Genomic DNA, 19,438 nt, shown 5'->3' on the forward strand with positions numbered 1-19,438 from the left:
TTCATGTTGTCACATTGGGTCAATATTGGTATCAGCAAATGCTCAAAGCTGCAATATCGGAATCGTATTGGAAATTTAAAAAGAGTTATATCACGACGCTCCCTCTGGTTAGTGGAAGTGGGAACATTTTTTATGTGAAAACGTTTTATTTTTTATGCACCACACCAATAAAACTCTTTTTTTTTGTGTGTAAATTTAAATAAATCAATTCATTAAAATGTCCTGAGTATTTGGGTGGGTGCTCTTCATCATCCTCACTTTTCAGATGACAATCACATGGCAAGGAATATCACAGAAATCCCCATCTTCAGGGGTGGGTGGTGGGTTGGATCTTGGATAGGGCCCATTTGCGATGCAGCAGGCCCCGCATTCTCAGAGCTGCACAGACTGACGGTGCAGGAGCCCTGAGCTGCTTACCGCCGCTCATAAACAACCTGCAATGAAGCGGGTCAACTGTGTGCCTCCAAGGCAGCACAAAACAGAGACTTTCTGCTCTTCACATTGTAGATTTATCATCACAGAGCAAAAGAAAAAAGTGTTGTTTAGTAACTGCTGCAAAACCTGACCACAGCTTTTCATGAATATGAATCACAAAACTTTAAATAAGACTTTAAATCTGGCCTAAAAATCACACAAACTTGCGTTATGGCAAAGTCCATGATTAGTCTTTGTCATGTAAACCCAATCATTTTGATTAAGTTTCTTAGACACTCATGCCAGTATATAATTATTACAGTCCTTCAAAATGCTATTTATTCAATAATGTTGATTTATTTTCTCAGCTAATTACGTTGAAAACTGGTATGATGAAAATACTGAAATTTAACAGAATACTTGCTGACAGTGTACAGAAATTCAAATGCATTTCCATCTCTGTTTGTTTACTGATAAAAATGGAATCGGAATTGGACTTTTTTTGTTGTTGTTGTTTGACCTGCACTGCTGCCCAAAAGGTGATTTTGTCACTACATTTAGTGACTTTACAAATCTAGCAACTTTTTTCTCATATTGGAGAGTTTGGCCACAAGATATAAAGCACCAATAGTTCTGTAGCTACAACCACGCCAAGACCCTCCGAACCTCTGAATCACTTATAATTCAAATTCACAAATACTTTATTAAAACCGAAGGGCAAATAAATGTTGTAGCTCATCAATTCAGTAGTTAGTCTGACAGCAGACTCATCAAAGCAGAAAACCCTCATTACTTCCTAACTTCAGTGAATTAAACTGCTGAGGTTTCTCCAACAACATGTAAGCGCGCAGAGTTTGGGCAAAAGCCTCAGTTGACAAATTGTAATGTGTTGGCGCATTAGGGTGACCAAATGCTGTGGGACCACATGTAACGTTTTATTTAAAGTGTTTCTGGTGATTAATAAAGAAAATGTTTTAGACCAGACTGCATATAACAAATCACAGTCAACAAGGCTGCATGTGGGGTTTCCAAATCAGTGAGGAATGATGGGAAAATTCACCCTATACTTGTGAGAAAGCAGCAAAATACACTGACAGAAGCGAAATACAAGTTTTCCCCAAATGGGACTCGACAATCTCAAAATTATGCACCAAGGGAAACAAAACAATAATGAAGAGAAACTTCTTTTTTCTTTTTTAAATCAAACTCAAAACTACTACTGAATTTATGAATAAGTAACGAATACCCCTGAAGAGTCTCTGCTACAGATGCTTGAAAGGAAAAATGTTGCACAACCAGAAGACAGATAGAGCAAATTTAAGTCAAGCGTAAAACATTAGGAGAAATCCAGCTAATGTTTGTCAGCAGAGCCGTTCTGAAACCAGCCTGGCTGAGCAGATGTCTTTGCTCAAAGCTTACTTGAGGTCTGGGTGAGGTGAACATAACCCAACTTCGAAATGTTCTCATAACCCTTTTACTGATGAGCAGAGAGAAAAAAATATATCAGCTTTTTAGTTTCTTGAGATCAAATTTATCTTCTTTAAAACAATATGCAAAGGACATTAATGGGATTTAAAAATCAAAAAGAAAAATGAAATACATTTTCTTAAGGAAACAAATGGGCTGTTTGGTGCCAAACCCACTGAATCAGAAATTATTTGCTCATGCAAATCTGAGCAGACGTTTCAGATCTACAGTCGTAGCCAAAGGATTTGGCAGACGCACAAGCATTAAATCTAAATGTCTTTGCAACTTCAGTTTTTGAGGTGAAGTGTCACTGATTTTAGATCACTAGGAGTGATTGCATGCATTATGCAGCATTGCCCAAAATTAAAAGGTAACTTTACTTCAGCAGAGTGAGTGCACATGAATGAGTCCAGCTGGAAACAGTTCATCGATCCAATTATCAGATTGATTGCCTAAGAGAAACAGATGCACTTGTGTTAGCAATCCAGCCATCATCAGTTTGCATTAAAATGTGAAAAAAAGTCCTGTAAAAAGGGTTTTATGGATCAAAAAGGTGAGAGTGAGAATGACAGGTAGTCCAGAAAGCACCAGAATATGTTAATGCAGAGTTTTGGCTTCTTGGTGACAGGAAGTTCCACAAGAAGTCACCCGACGACGAAGGAAACCTTCAAGGATCGACTCAAATCTGCAGGAAGAGCAAGAAAAATCATTTCATCGCGTCTGGAGAAAAAAAGGTGAGTGTCAGCTGTAAAGCATCCATGTCCAATCCATCCCCCGAGATTCCTGCTCATCTAAAAAAGTGGGCTTATTCACAATTTTGTCTGAGAACTCCACCATGAATAAAGAGGAAAATCAAAAGGAACAACTTGTCCCAAAAATCCAGACGCAATTTGTCCGTGGTCATGTTTTCCTCTGCATGACAGAACATCAATGCACAAAGCCAAAGTGGCAACAAAATGGCTCGTACTATTTGATCTGTGACCAAAAAAAACTACACAGAAAGGCTGTGGTTATTCCTCAGAGTGCAGGAGAATAAACAGAAGCCAATAAACTTATTGACTCCAAGCTTCAGCACAACAAGAAAGGGTCTCTTTACATTTTAAATTACCCAGAGTTTCTTTATATTTTGCTTCTAATGAGCCAGACTTTTTCAGATCTTTTAAAGTGGTTTCGATCAACAGTTGTTGAGGTTTAATGACAATCCTTCACAATTCCTCCTTAAAGTTTGACTGCTTTTTCACACATTTTCAGTCATCTATCTGACCCTGAAAGCACAGTGTGTGAATGTGGTCAGATCAAAAGGCGCACAGTAAAGCAACCATTCAAACATGGAGACAAGTACATTTCTACCTTGATTCCAATTAAAATTAAGTAACTATTTATATTTTTAAGTGAATGAATTTAGATTACTTAGGTTGGAGGTCAGCAAGTCGTTTAAAAAGAAACCGCACACTTAATAATTCCACATTTTGATTTCTGCTTATTTGTATTTGGTTTTCGGTAATTGAAATGAAAAATGCTAGACAAAAAAAAATACTAGGAACTTTCTCTTACAGCCACCCTGAGTGCGTGTGTGTGTGGGTGCGTGTGTGTGTGTGTGTGTGAGTCAGTGCCCCGAAGAGCCAGGGTAAACGTTAAGCAGGGCACCAGGCCGCTCATTCATTAACCTCAGAGGCGAGTCGGATATCAAAGAGAAACTTTTCATCCGGGAGGAGGAGAGGAAGTGAACATGGAGGGGAAGGTTGGTTCTTCAAAAGCAGATAATCAACAGAAATAACATCTAACCTGATATTATAATTGAGCCTGTGCGGTGCCAGTTTCCGCAGTCTGGGTACCAACTGGGAAAAAATGAGCAACATTTACTGGGCAACACGAGTACAAATGATCGTATTCCTAGCTGCTAAATGATAATAGGATAAAAACACATAATTTGTTCATGTTAGTTGGTGTCTGAATATAACCTGAAGAGAAAATACTTTATTGTTTTAATAATTTAGGAATCTTGTAATAACCCAATAAAAATTAGGATTTTTTAGGAAAATGAAGAAACAGCATTATTTTGAGGATTTCTGTCACAGATTGCAGCAATTTTAGAGTTCTAAGATTAATAAAAGTAAGATTTATCTGTAATGTTCATTTTGGACCATCAAATCGGAGACGACAACTTGGAATCTAAGAACTAAAGCAAAAGCAAAAACAAAATGCTGCCAAGTGTTTCTGGTGTAGTCTCTTGTGCAAACATCTTAGTAAACTTGAAATAAGACAAAACCAACTTACAAGCAGCTTTTAACGAAGGTATAGGAGTCAATGGTTCCTTCATATGGATCAAAAAGAACAAGTTCCACTAACAGATTATTTCAATTACAACGTGGGAAAATGTCTTGTGAAATAGTGAAAGAATCTGCCAGTGAAAGTAGAATTTTTTTAAACCATTATTAAGTAATTATTCCCTTTAAAAGAATCACCTCTACCTTGCTGAACAGTTACTTGCAAGTTAGTTTTGTCTTATTTCAAGTGAACTGAGATATTTGCATAAGCAACTAGACCAAAAATACTCTGTAATATTTTGGGTTTTTGCAGAACTTTTCTGGATCCAAAACTCAGAGAGAATCCCTTTCAGAAGCTCAATGGGAAAAATAAAACTGAAACTCCACTTTCACCATGTTCTCTCGTTCCTGGTGGACTATTTAGTTATCTAATGTTCTTCCTCTGGCACCCTTTGAAGATATAACCAGATATCTTCTCTTGCTTTGGCTGCCAGCTTTCCCTCAACTTGATTTACTGCTCCCACTCCAGGGTGCAGTCGGCCTTGCAAGCATGGAGACGAGAGTGGGCAAAGCCTTCGACTCCCACCGCTTCTCATCTGAAACGGGAGCGAGAAGCCCTGAGGGAGTTTGGGAGTAAAACAAAACAAAAAAAACGGCTAGTTTTTGATGGATGAAAAGCATTCCTGGCACTGTCATCACATCTTTTTGCATTCATGCTCCGTTTCTCTCATGTTTTATCGTCTCATAATGATACCCGGCACCTTCTTCATTGACGCATGCGTCTGTCTTTGAACGCCTTTTCCTCTTTGGAGAACATTTGGTGAACTTGATTTGGTGAACTTGATTTGGTGAACTTAATGTGCTGAGTGTTGGTAACTGTTTGAAGAGCAATGCAATCATTGAAGCTGAATGGTAACTCGCTGCGATGCGCTCCCATGCTAACCATTGTCGACCAAAGTGTTCCTACACGGTGCCTACACTGTGAAACTGAGTGATAATTACTTCAGTGAAAGAAATTTGTGACATTCACACATATTTACTAAATAAAGCTATGAATTGTTTCTGAAGAATCTGTTAATAATCCCAAAATTGTGATTGTTTTTCCTTGGTGCTTGAAAAACAACCTTAAAATATCACTTTCTTAGGATGTTTTCCCTCTTTTCTCCCAGATGGCTCTAAAAATATGCCAGTAATTTAAAATCTAGAGTTTAAAGCAAAGTTAGCAACATATGTCTGTTTAATTCTGAAAAATACTTCCAATTTAAAATGCCTGGCAGTGTTCGCCTACAACTCCAACCCAAAACTACCTCCATACCAGGGCCTCTCTGAGGGTAACTATCTACCCATCTAACCTCTGGATACATTCATGTTCAGTCACACCAACACAAGCAGAACAACAAAGAATTGGTGTTTGTGTGACGAACTTTAAGAGTAACGATTGCATAGACAGTCAATAAACACCAGACTGTGACCGTTGATCCCCTGGCCTTTATGAGCCAAAAGAATCTGCAACACATATTTTACAGCTAAAGCAGAATGATGCATTTATTTATGTTTTTAGAACAGGACTATGGTTTGGTTGATTGGAGGTTTTTGCTACCACTTTCTGAGATTCCAACATTTTTTTTTATTTTGTAGGAGCACTTTATCACTTCCTAAAATAATGGCCTAAGTCTTTTTTTTTTCTTTTTTTTTTTTTTGCAAAGAGTGATTTTTTTTTTTTCCAAAATCCCTTCTTTTGTGTGTTTTGGAGTTTACATAATTTGTATGTTTACAATGTATTTTGTCATTTGCTGTTTGTTTGCAGCTTTCTGCCTCTGCAGGAATGTATTAAAAATGCATAACATCTATTTGGAGACAAAAACAAATCCACCATAACTCTTTATTTTCATTACTAAGTTTTGCAGACTTTACCCGTATGTGGAACCACTCTGCAGATGGTTGCAACTTTTATCCAGTCGCTCACAAACAAAACCAAAAAAGGTCATCAACTCTGTAAATGGTCTGTGGGGGGGAGGAGAGAAACACATTGTATGGCTCCTATCAAAAAGCGAAGAATTGATTGGATGTCAAAAAGATAAGCAAAGAATGTGATTTGCCCCTCCCAGCGACAGGTCCTTTAAACCTGACCCTTCAGTCAATCCAATCTACACAAGACTTTGATCCGGGTTATTCCAACACCGGTCTTTCACTTAGCTGACTGTGTCACAGACTTTATTCAAAGGCAGAAGCTTCAAGAAGCTCTGATGTGAAGGATTCATTCCTGCTCTGTCAAAGCCATGGCTGTGAAACTGATCATTCCTCCTGAATAAAACAGTCGGATTCGGTCTGTGCAGCGACAAGAAGCTCAATAAAATCAGACTCAGAGAAAGAGGAGCTCTAAAGACTTTTCCACTCCACTGATGGCCTTCATAATGAGCAGGCTGCATGTTGAGGAAACAAACCGTCAGCATTTTGGACATGGAGATTCTCCTGTCAGATGGCCTGGAAGGAGGTGAGGCCAATACTTGCAAACAAGCTCTTAAAAAAGGGAATATTTTTAAATATCTGAGCATTTCTGTTTAATCCACATACATGCTTAACCGTGGACGTCTTTTCATTTTGTCAACATGTTTTTTCAATCTTTTTTTATGACTATTATGCTTCATACCATACCATAGCAAAAGTTTATAATTTTCTGACATTTTTATCCATTAAATACTATTTCTTGTGATTAAAAAGTCTTATCAAGCTAATTTTTGTTATCATATACATATGAAAATGTTAATTTTCTGAGGAGGTAAAAAAATTTGCAAACATTTATTATTTTTTATTTGTCAAAAAGTGGATTTCTTTTCCCCTTATCACGTATTCAAATTGATGGGATCGCATTACAGCAGAGAATATCAGGACATGGTGAAAAACAAACATTAGCTTTTGAATGAATTTAAACACCAGCAAAGAAAAAGATGCAAATAGAAATCAAATTCTATGAAGCGTTTTCAGAATTTGGATTTGGCGTGAATTGCACAGAAGCCAGAGATTTTTCGATTTTGCTCAAAAAGACGTATGAATGACAGATGAACTGGTTGCAAAACACGATCGAGGGCAAAACAATAAACTACCAAGAAGGAGCTGATGTTGCTGATTATACAATCTTATGTTAAAGGTTAAGTTTTTCCATTGGAATGAGGGCAATAAAAATAATACAGCCTAACGACTTATCAGTGCAGACGTAAGCAAGTCCTGCACAGATGAAGGCGAAGGTGCCTGAGTGACGTACAGCGACTCATGTTCCATTACTTTGGGGGAAAGTAATGGAACATGCTGACAACTTAATTTCATGTTTTTCAGGTGCCTGGATCGGTTTCTGGTAAGATGCAATGAAGCAGACAACTGACAGACTGTTTCCATCGCTCAGTCCAGCCATCTTCTACTGCTGTGACGGATTTTGGTCTAGATCTCATTCCAGTTGGATAGAAACTTCTCACCTGAGAGCAGTTTGGGAGGCTTCACTGACCCGTCAGAAGAACAAAACTTTAAACCCTCCAAAAGCAACCAAACTCATCATCTTCTCAGAGTGGAAACAAAAGAACTTTTTTTTTTTTTTTTAAACTGCACAAAGAAAAAGAAAATTCTGTATATCTGTAAACTACCTTTCTAATGTATTTATTGAATAGATGTAAAGTTATTTGACAAAGGTTTAAGATTGTGAGATATTTTTTTTTAGAATAGTTTTACCTGGATAAGGAAAAATTGTGTTTTATATAAGACTACCTCAAGGCGTATTTTAGTTTAAATGAGATTTACATAGCTGATAAAATAAAGATTAATTTCTCATTTGTTTCAAACTTCTTAGACAAAAAACAAGGAATCATATGTAGGCTTCAAATCATTCAATTCAATTCAATTACGGATCATTTTGTGTTGGTTTAACACAGACAGTCAGCAGAGCATAAATATGCTCTCAAAGATGGTGAAACAAAGAACAGGAGCTGCAGACAATAATGCATTTATGACTTAGTGTTTTTGAAAACATCAGACAGCTGGAGAGCAGAAACTGTCTGAGCTGAAAGCTCAGCAAACGAAGCAGAAGGAAAACATTAAATAAACTGCTGAAGCAGCCAGAATGAACATAATAGATCAACTAATAATTTTCTAAGATATCCAGCATCAGGATTTTTGTTTCTACAAGAATTTGGTCCTCATTTTGATGGAAACTTGCAGGTTTTTCAAAATACACATTTAAAAAATTGCTTTTCCGCTGTTATTTAGTTTGACCAAACAACGTCTCCATATGAATAAACGATATATAGATCACTTCGATCATCTGTTTCAGCTTGATAAATAATTATTTTCTCATTTTTTAGGCTTAGCAGCTATGATTTGTTCATTTTGGTTTATTTTAGGACAGACTTATTGCAGCTTTAAATCAAGAATGTGGATTGTGCAACAGCAATAATCTCTGCATGTGAGGAGAAACAAAACATCAGAAACATGACAAAAAGCCCTCTTTGGCCCGGTTTGTTTTGCTGCAGCCACCAGCAGGAAGGACCGGCCGGTCTGAGCAGCCCCTTGCACATCCTTCCTAACTCATTATTTTCCCTCTTTTATCCTTTCTTGTGTCCAACTTTTCTTTGTTTTTGTTCCCTCATTACCATCTCTGTGTTTTTCTTTTCTGTCCTCCTGATTTCTTCCTATCCATTAATCAATCAGTCCTCTGTCACGGCTGCTTTTAGCTGAAGACTCAGAAGATTTTGCCTTGATTTTCTGTTGGTCTAAGATGTTATAACACCAGCAGACTGATCCAAATGTGGTAATAAGGGAGCAGCTATTAGTTGGTGTCACTCCTATTTGTCTTGCAGCAGTTTCTTTTTTTGCATCCAGTTGGATAGGTTTTCTTCCTCTGAGGCTCTGGCACCCCATGGCTCCATCTTAGGATCTGAATTTTTTTTTTGTTACATGTGAAATATGACATGTATTTCCATCACTTTTACAGATCATCTGCAAGTTTAACTCCTATTGAGAGAAAGTGGAAATCATTCAGTACACAATCTGGTAACTGTCTAGATTACGTTAAAACTTGGATGTTGATAAAATATAAGTGGAACAAAAAGAGGTGATTGTTTTTGGAAAAACTGACTCGTTTTTTTGTATTTAAAAAGTTTGATAAACAAGTCAGTGCAGTAGTTCAATGTGGCTTTAATCATTTGAGATTAACAAGCAAAATTCAAACTTATTTGCCTTATGGTGCCTTCAAAGGGTACAACATGCTTTCATCACTTATAGACTCGTTTGTAGGTGTTTGTCTCTTGTTGGCCATAGAATATAAAAGAAATTTTTGATTTCCAAGGAGAAATTGCTTCTTTATTGACAACCTACTCCATCCAAAGTGTTAAACATTAGTTAGTAGAACATAACCATAAGTGATATATAATTTATTAAAAAATAAATAAATAAAGTTTTATTTTATTTTGTTCGCCACCTTGGAATCTTTGGTGACGTACACTATAAACATTGATTGATTGATTGATTGATTGATGTCAAAAGCTCAGGAATGGTTCACTCAATCTGTTGAATCCATGCCACAAAGTTTAAGGAAGACATTAAGGTGTAAAGGGGGTCTACCTGGTGCTAGCAGGGTGTACCTAATAAAGTGGCCAGTGAGTGTATCTGCTTCAGTTCATCAACTGATGTAGTTTTGTCTTCTGTCAAAGTTAACAAAAAAAACAAAAAGACAAATATTTGTGCCTGAAGATGATTGATGGCAGGAAGCTCATTAAAGTGTGTGAACTCCTGGTCCAGTCACGGTTCCACAGGACGACAAACTAAAACCAGACACATCCTGGACCTCGTCCCTTACTGGGCTCAAAGACAAATGGATCAAATCCATCATGTGGTTTCACATTGAGAAATTCATCTAGAAGTTATGCATTTCCATATTTTTTTCAAGAGGGGAGTTTAGATATATGTAATTACATTTACGTCTAAATTGAGTCTAAGTGAAATAAATGGACCAGGGTCGTAGTAAAGACTTCAGACTTGTGGCCGATTTGCACTTCATCTTGTTAGATGAATGTAGTTGATGCAAGACATTTTCTAGTGTCACAGATTTATCACTGGAAAACCATCCTGAAACCACAGGCAGCCTTTTATTAGTCGGATCCGAAGGCCCATCTGTTGACCTGCTCAGTGTTTTTAAATAGCTACGATTGTTGACTTTTATCAGTAACCAACCTGCGTGTCATCCGGAGGGATGAACGGCACTCCAAGTGTGTTTTGGAGAACCAGAGCTCAGCGCACATAGCCATCTGTCGTCCTCCATCATTCCGGTTCGCAGAAGGATTACAACAGACAGCTGGGTGGCACAATTACAACCATCCACACATAGCAGGCCAACAAGTTCCCACTGCAGGACATGTGTGCTGCTGCAGGACTAATTTAGCACAGCATGGTGATTTCACACATAAAGGTGACTGCCACCAGATGATTGATGGTGACCGTCTCCATGGCCTGTTGTGTGGGCACAGCAGAAAGCCCCTTTACTCTTAACTTTCACTCAAAAGTTAGTGGAAATCCAGGTAGCAGAGAGAAAGCAAGTTTAATTTGCAAGGAACCAGCACCTTTATATGGACGCAGGTGCCTTCCCGTAGCTTTTTCAAGCAGTCAAAAACCTGCTACACCACTGTAGCACCAGCTACATGTTAGCTTAAATGCTAAAGGGAGGTGACATGTTGCAGGTGAGACAATCTATAACTTGTGGTCTTCCTTCATTGTGATCTTAGAAGCTCCTGATTAACACCACTCACAAAAAGTTAGGGATATTTGGCTTCTAGGTGAAATTTATTGAAAAAGTTCAAGCTACAATCATATTATATCATAAAACCTGGACATTTAAGTAGAAGCATCATATTGTGAGCTTGAAACCAAATCCAATAAGAGTGGTGGGTATCCCACAACAAAAAATGTTTCAATAAAGTGTCACGTGCCCTTGAGCATCAATTACAGCTTGACAACAACGTCTCATGCTGTTCACAAGTCAACTCATTGTCTGCTGAGGCATGGCATCCCATACCTCTTGAAGCACCGCTCTAAGGTCATTGAGCTTCTTTGGTGCAGAGTTACTAGCCTCTGCATACCAACTCAGCTGATCCCATAGGCCTACTATGGGATGCAATACAAGCTACTTACAATGGGGAAACTACAGGCCACTCCATTTGACGTACCGTAGTCTACCGGTTACCGTTGCCCAATGATGTAACCTCAATGGGCTAAAGCATTGATGTCTGGATTGGTGATGTTTTTCAGGAGTTTTTTTTTTTTGTCTCCATCTTGTAGGAGAATCTGGTGCAGATCCTGAACCACTGGAGAGTTTCTTTTGCCTCCTGGATGCCTTAGCCTCCACCATGAGAAACAGGAAAGTGACACTGGGATGCCTTGATGTACCTTGTTACCACCACAACCCAACAATACGTTCTCAAGTCCTTTTTGTTAGTCCAAGTCAAGTTTCAAGTGTAAGTCTCCACTCCACTCTGTCGATGTTGTCTGACTCGTTAGTAAATTAGTACCCAATCTTTTTCCCTGTAAAACAGTAAGCATCAAAAATAAAATTAAAAAAACAAGAGTATGTAGCCAGATAATAAACAACCCATCTGGGATCTCCCAGATGAAACAGCACAGAATCCTCCAAAGAGAGGCAAAGGGAGGCAAGCTTTATAAAATCGACTGAATAAAGTTTGGAGAGTCTACCTCTCCTTACTCAAGTACTTCTTGAATAGTAGGACTCATGGATGGAGGAATGTTCTTTTGTTATTTATTAATAAATGAGTTTATACAGCCATTATAATTAGAAATACAATTTTGGTTCATCAGTGCCTGTAATAAAGTATGTACTTTGCGGATATTTTAGCACATTGATTTAAAATTAACAACAAAATAATAGCATCAATAAAAGCAGAATTTAACGATTTTCTAATCCCTACACTGAGGTAGGAAATAAATACAGGAGCAGTATCTGACTAAAATGAAAAACGCTCATTATAACAACATTTATATCCCATTAAAACCAGAATATGTTCTCGTTTAAATGAGAAAGGTCGTAACAGCGAAACGGCAACACCTCGCAGGATGTTTGAGAGTCCTCTACTACAAACAGAGTTCCTTCACAGTCAGATTTCCGCCTTTTACCTCGTAATCAAACTGAGGAACTATTTTTATGTCTTGTTATAATGAGAAAGTTTCTCGTTTTAATGCGATTCTGCTCCTGTATTTATTTCCTGGCTGTGGCAGCTAAATGCTGCTATATATCTAACAGGAAAAATCTGTTGACATCAAAACTTTTAGTTTTTCCTGTGACAGCATTTGATATTTCCCTTTAGTTCTTGCTTTTACTCACATAAAACTCACATTTAGAGCTGTCATGAAGGAGAACAAGACATGAAAACATATTACTTCTTACTTTTTCAGCTTTAGATTATAAGTTTATAATATTTAGGGTAGCAATGATGAATCTCACAACATTTTTCTTTCTATGAAATACCTATAAGCAGTTTTTGCCAGACGTCCCAGAGGGCCAATGCAGTAAATGCCGTTTCCCTTGTAACAGAGCAAAAACAAACCAGCAAGCTGTTAGCCTGACCACACATCACTAAGGCCAAACAAATTAATCCTTCAGGGTGTTCAGCCAGGAGATCTGCAGGCAAAATGAAACCCAGGGGAGGCCTTTCAATAAGTAAAAACCCTCTTCTCAAAATACAGAGATTTCTCTCACAGTGTTTCCAAAACTGTTTTTCCTGACATCAGATTCTACTATGAAAGCCTCAGTCTTCTCCAAAGTGCTGTTTGCGGTCACCATCGAATTACTGGTGCATTCCTGTTCCCAAATTAAGCCCCTCATTTGAGGAGATGCCCGGCCATCGACAGCTTTAATTTCCACAGTCTGTGGCATTCTCAGGGCCTGATCTCATCTGTCTGGCAGTCGAAAAGAAAAAAAAGAAAAGGAAAGCAAGACATGCTGCCCTGCATGTAGCATGGCGTTTCTAAGTGCTCAGCTTCATGATCCACACTCCTGCAAACACATTGCAGGAGGCGAGCTTCACACTGGCGGCAATATGGAAAGAATTTGGGATGTTTGCCAGTGCTTTTTTATCAGCTACATATTTTCTTAATGTTCTTACAATTGCTTCTTCTTTAGTGTGAGCACAATGGTGGCTGCATCCTTCATCTCTTCAGAGATGAGGTCAGACTATAGAACCCACATTCCTTAAATTGAAATATAAACCTTCTTTTGAGAGTCAATCTAGTTTCATAAAGCTATTAAAAAAGAAAAACTTTGTGGTCTGACAACTTTTGTTTTCTGTTAGAGCTTGTTTGTTATGAACCCATCACTGAGTTTATAGCATTGAGATTGGCTCTTGAATGAAACACTGGAGAATTTCCTTACTTTTCAATCAATTTGACATATAAATACTTTTTCCCTGAATTCAAACGGTGTTTGGTGCATGGTACATTTACCATGACACACTCTGCACTACATGCTGTTCTTAAACCCGGACATTCTTGGGTGAGGTGAGACCATTAAAATCAAATCCAAACTCTGCAGTCCTGATCCCTGTTTAGGGACTATTTGCACTAACATGCTGTTATCGTTTCCTCTATTCTAGGAGGTCTATGTGCTCAAAAGCATCCCCATACTTACGCCACCTTGCTTCAAATAAAGATAAGAACTACAGCCTGTTGCTTCAACCAGTGAATCACTGCAGTTCTGTGAATCTGAATATACAATTTCATGCATTTACTGCAAATTGAGTTTCTGATGAAACCAGAAACACTATAAACAGAAACCTGTTTATGGTGCGACAGGTTGATAAAATGTTGAATTGTTCTGTTTTTGATCCTTTGTACGTTTGACGTCCGCTGATAAAACTTCCCCTTCCTCTATAGTGGGAAGGTGGAATTACCGTAATATACGGCTCTGGAATCAAAAGGAATATTAATCCTGGGAAACATTTAGAAATCTCCTTACACTTATGTATTTGGGAAAAAATTGCTTTGTTGAATAATAAAAATACATTCTTAAGACTGATTTGGGATCATGAGATTGGCATAACTGATCAATTATGAAACTGTTTGGTTTATGAACATAATATTGTTCAATGACTAAGTTCATTCCTCCCACTAGACACATGGTGTATGTATGAAGAGACAGACAGAGTTAAATACAAATCTACTTAATCCCACTTATGCTCTTTGACAGATGGCTGTGTGCATCTGGCAGGGAGTCAGAAAAATGTTTCATCAGCTTCCTTCATCCTCATCTCTGGCTGAACAGAAAGAATTTTAAACTTTGGAGATTATATTGTAATTATTAGGAAAACCTCATTGGAATTCATGTCAGTATCGGGCAGACCCTGAATTACCTCAAGCCATGAGAATGAAATGTGCATTAGGTAAACATTTAGATCTGGAAGTCCACTGAAGAACCATAAGCAGAGCAAATACTAAGAAGTCTGATTTATTATGTTAGATTTTGTTGCAGAACTGTTTGTAGAAACTTTTCCAATCATTAATGTTTATGCCAAGTAAACTACAGCGCCCTCCACGCCTGTTTACATCCCTGGTAAAGATGGTTGAATAGCCTTTTATTGAAATGTATAATTTCAAGCTGAATCATTTAGAATAGAGTAATATTTCATCGAGGTAAGTAGGGAAAAAATCACAAGTTTATATGAAGTCACTATTGCCACAAATATTGGAAAACCTGCTGTCATCAGAAAAGCACTTTTTCCAGTCTTCTCCTTTAACATCCAATAATCTTGGAGCACTCAGAGAGGATCTTTGACAATTACTCTTCGCACAGTGTCTCCAGATAATAAGGTCTGTGTTGACTTTACATTTTTGGTTCTGCTTTGGATCATTATCCTGTTGAAAGATTCAATAATTGCCCATATTTACTTTTGTGCTAGAAACCAGATGTAGGAAAAGTTCCCAAAAAATGTATTCAAATAAGAGTAGAATTTTTGCTCAAGTAAATGTAAAAAGTACTGTAGACATTTAGAAAATCACTTGGTTTAAAAAAAAAAATAATAATGACAGAAAAGCTACTTAAGAGTTGAATAACTAATCAGAATATCTGATTTAATATTCAAAAACAATGTCAGACAAAAATCCAGTCGTGCAAATTTTGGTATTTTAAAGATTAAATTGAAGAAATCAATGCAAGTAATTAGCAATTACAAAATAATGAAACCAAACACTTTTCCAAATCAAATTTAGACAACATAAAACGTATAATAGAAATTCAGCAATACCTCCAGTGACACCATCTGCTGTTATGTATATAAGTACTTCAATATGCTCAGTATATAGAAAATAACACTAGAACCACAAAGCTTGTGCACAAACAGGAAGTCTCACTTCAACATAAACTGCAGCTGTTTGTAACTGGTGCATTTTTTTGGTTTTAAAATATGTTTGTTCTTCATTCACTAAAGTTACTCAGGATGTGTAGAGTATCCAGAAATTTTACTTAAGTAACAGCAGCACTACTTTATAATACAATTACTCAAGTAAAAGTAAAGTAAGGTGCAGTAAAACTCCTCTGAAATGGGTTTTTTTTTCTTCTAAAAAAGGTACATGTCAGTCACAGCAAGGATCTGACACACCAAAGTGGTCTATGATCAAGCAATCAGCCTGATGTGACAGCTTAATGTTGTCCATACATTGTCTTGTCAGACTGGACAGATTCCATGGGGTGCAATTATCTCTGATGAGTGACAGACAATGGAGCAAAGAAATGCAAGCGGAGCCCATCATGCATTCCTCCGATAAATGACAGTTTCAAGAAAACGGGAAAATGACTGTTGAGGCTAGACAGCTGATGCTTACACGAGTGGATTGGAAGACTCACGACAACGATGGAGCGACGAGGAAATTACTCAAACATCCCCATCATACCAGCGTAACTGCTGACAGGATGCAGTTGGATTGATGAATGACACCTGGGATGCATCCCAAATCCTGTATTTGAGGAAAGAGGGTGTTTAGCAGAGATATGCAGGTGACGGGATGACTGCACATTATGTGTCCCACATTCTTTTAGTGTTTAAGATCAGATGCACCATTTGAAGTCTTAAACATGGTGCTTGAGAAATATCTAATGACACACATGAGTTTCACATGGGGGCACATTTCTTTTCCTGCTCGTTTCAAAACCAGCGACTGTTTATGCTGCTTAAGCATCTTCTTTCATGGTAACATCTGATATACATGGATACGTTCATTGAACATGGACAAACAACAAGGCGTATCACCACATTTTAATTGCAGTAACAGCAAAAATACCTGCAGCAAACAAATGCCTCCGGCTCTCTGTGGGTATTGTCAAACATTGAGTTGTCTCGTGAAAATCAGCTGGCTTTGAAGGGAGAGCAAAGAGTGGCCTCATTTATCAAACACATTGTTTAGTTTGAAGAAAATATAAAGCTTTGATTTTGGTTTTAGAGCAAGAAAAAAAGATTCACTCAGTGAACATCCTACAACTCTGGTGAGTTTCTTATATTACTTCAGTCCTTGGTGTTGTTAGAGCTGCCATCATATTCAAAGAAAACATGTCTGCTTTACAATAAAATAAGTTTTCAAAATATGGTGAATGTTTCAAGTTAGGTGATGATAAATGGAGGATGCAGTTATAATGTTCCGTAGTGTTTTGTTGCAAATCATAGCAACACAAATGCCAGATGAGACGACATCCACCCAGACGGGCACGCACTGCCCATCTGCTACATTTTATACTGAATTGGTATTTAAGTAAATAATTACGGTAGTAAAGACGTTGCGCGACCGACTTTATACATTTTACTACGTAATTTCCATTTAAATTTATGTCACCATAAATTTACATATTGAATTAGGGCTGTACAATATCAAGAAAACGTGGTATACAATAAAGTATTTGAATGTCTCAATTCTACATTTAAATGTGAAAATCTACTGTGGAGGAAAAAAAAAACTAAAATAGAAAAAGATGATCCTTCAGTCCTTGGTGTCCTTTTTTGGAGGGAAGTTAGTCGCTAAAATAAATAAACCAAAAATATGTTACTAAATAATTTGTTACGCATCTGATTCTTTTCAGATTGCGACATTAGAATAACCCAAGGTATATTTCAGATTAAAGAAGTGTGCACACATGTGAAACAAAACAAAAAAAAATTTGGCTGATTGTCAAGGTTGAAGCCATAAAAAGAAAAATGTCGCCCTGAGCCTGCAGCGCAAACCCAACTCAACAGTGATAACAACAAGCCTCGTCTTTTCCTTTGTTATTTTTGCAACTTGGAAAAACACTAATGTTTCCCTTTTCATAGAGGAGATGTAGAAGAATCTCTTTCCTGTACCCTGATTCCGCATTTTTTGCACTTTCTACCCATACTAGTGTTTGTCAAGCAATAGCTGGGCCTTAAATGATGCATTGCATATGTCATCTGATTAAAACTACAGTGAAGGTTTGCAGGAATGACCTTAAAGCACATTTATCAACCTCGTTCAGCCCGGCTGCACAGAAAGGAGGGGTTGAAGGTGTGCTGTTGAAACAAGGAAAAGGTTCAAGGCGAGGAAAATAATTGGATTTGGCTCAAGCCGAAGAACAAAGTGCATGTGTGTGTTAAGTGCTGTGGCTGTGTTTGCACAGCTGGCGAGTGTGGCCAGGGTCGTCTCAGCAGGGAGCGGGGTTTGGCACTGCTGGGCATGGCTACAAGGCGCTAATCTGACGGAGAACACAAGCTTCAGCAGAAAAATGTTTGCCTAAACCCAGAGGAGTGTATCTACAAAGCAGATACAAATGACATTTTTATTTTCACCCGTCGGTGTACTGGGGCGGACTGACCTGGCTCTTGGCTGGTCTCGATTCAGAGGAAAGCATAAAACAAATTTTTGGTCTTTATCATATCATGCTGGGTTATTAAGTTGTCTGAGGGCACTCATTTACAATGTTTGATGGGAGACATCACATTCGTCCAAACACATTTATTCGGTTTCTTCAAACTCGCTGCTTTGGATCAGTCTGCCTGAAACATTTTTGCTTTTCAAAGTGATGAACGACCTCTGGTGGCATAAAATCAAGAAGTCTGAAGCTCTTTGTTAGCCAATAAATAAAAGTTTACCTGCCAGGAGAAGCCGGTACAAAATGAGTGTGAAGCGCTTCTTCACGCTTTACACTCTTAATCGTGCAGGGAAATTGATTTGCGGTGCTTGGAATGCAGTGCAAACACACACTGAGACATGAAGGCTTCGCATTAATACATTTCTGACATGCATTCGGAAAACAAAATGGGAACGTTCATCTGGGGAACACAGCTACAGTGTCAGGTTGTTTATTAGTAAAACTAAAATGTTTTCCTTGCTCTTCACAATTCTGCTCCACTTTTTCTTGGTTTGTCACGTAAAAATAATAAACTACGAAAGATTGTAGACGCAGTGTCATTAAATGTGAAAAACTTCAAATACTTTTGTAAGGTACTGTATGAAATGTAATAAATTGCCGCATAAATACTCAGGTTTCCTGAATACTTGAGCATCTTTGTTTTGGACAAGCTTAAATATAAAGAAGTGGTTCTTCAAACTGGAGACATCCAAGACTTTATAATCCCATTGTGGCCATGAAACAGTACCTTTTCTTTCTTCTGACGTTTCGAAAGAGGCTTTCAAAATACACCCCCGTTAGAAATTCCTGACTTACTCTGGCATCTTGGGTTTCGATCTGATAGCTCCTAAACTGTGTCTGCAACCAAATTCCTCAATATGTGCTCCTAGCAGCCCTCCTTTTGTCGTCGCCATGCGTAAAAGAGATGGCCTCGTACGCCTCTGGTGTCAGGTTGGCTACAGATATCCCAGTGACACCGAGAGATTTTAGGGCAGCTTATCTAGACTCAGGCAGCCAATGAAAACGTCAGGTACGGCTTTGGGTTAATCTCCAACTGAACCCTCCAGTGTATTTTGGAATGAGGAGCCAAACGCTGCCACAAATCAGTGCACAAGCCAGCGTCTGTTGGCTTGTTTCTCTGTCTGTTCGTTTGGAAGCGAGCTGAAGTCGTAATTGAGGTACAACAATGTTTCATCCGAACCCTGCCAAGAGAACGTGATACCCGAACAAGTTGCGTTTGGCTCAATAAATAGTGATATTGTTACAGGTAGCCTCCCAACGTGAACAATGGATGTCTCGATTGCAGATCTCCTGGAAATTAAACAGTCTGACCTTGGCTGAGCTGTCCGTTTCTGTTTCCAAGGATTAGAAAACTAACTGGACCTTTGGGATTAGC

At 38.1% G+C, this 19,438-nt stretch overlaps 1 protein-coding gene across 3 annotated transcripts in view; it reads right to left on the minus strand.

The window, feature by feature from the left end:
- adamtsl3 (ADAMTS-like 3) overlaps nt 1–19,438 on the minus strand; it is a 99,124-nt gene that overhangs the window by 61,256 nt on the left and 18,430 nt on the right. The gene's annotated exons all lie outside the window — the stretch shown is intronic.

This window comes from Gambusia affinis, linkage group LG18 (genome assembly GCF_019740435.1).
Source record: "Gambusia affinis linkage group LG18, SWU_Gaff_1.0, whole genome shotgun sequence".
NCBI classification, from domain to species: domain Eukaryota; kingdom Metazoa; phylum Chordata; class Actinopteri; order Cyprinodontiformes; family Poeciliidae; genus Gambusia; species Gambusia affinis.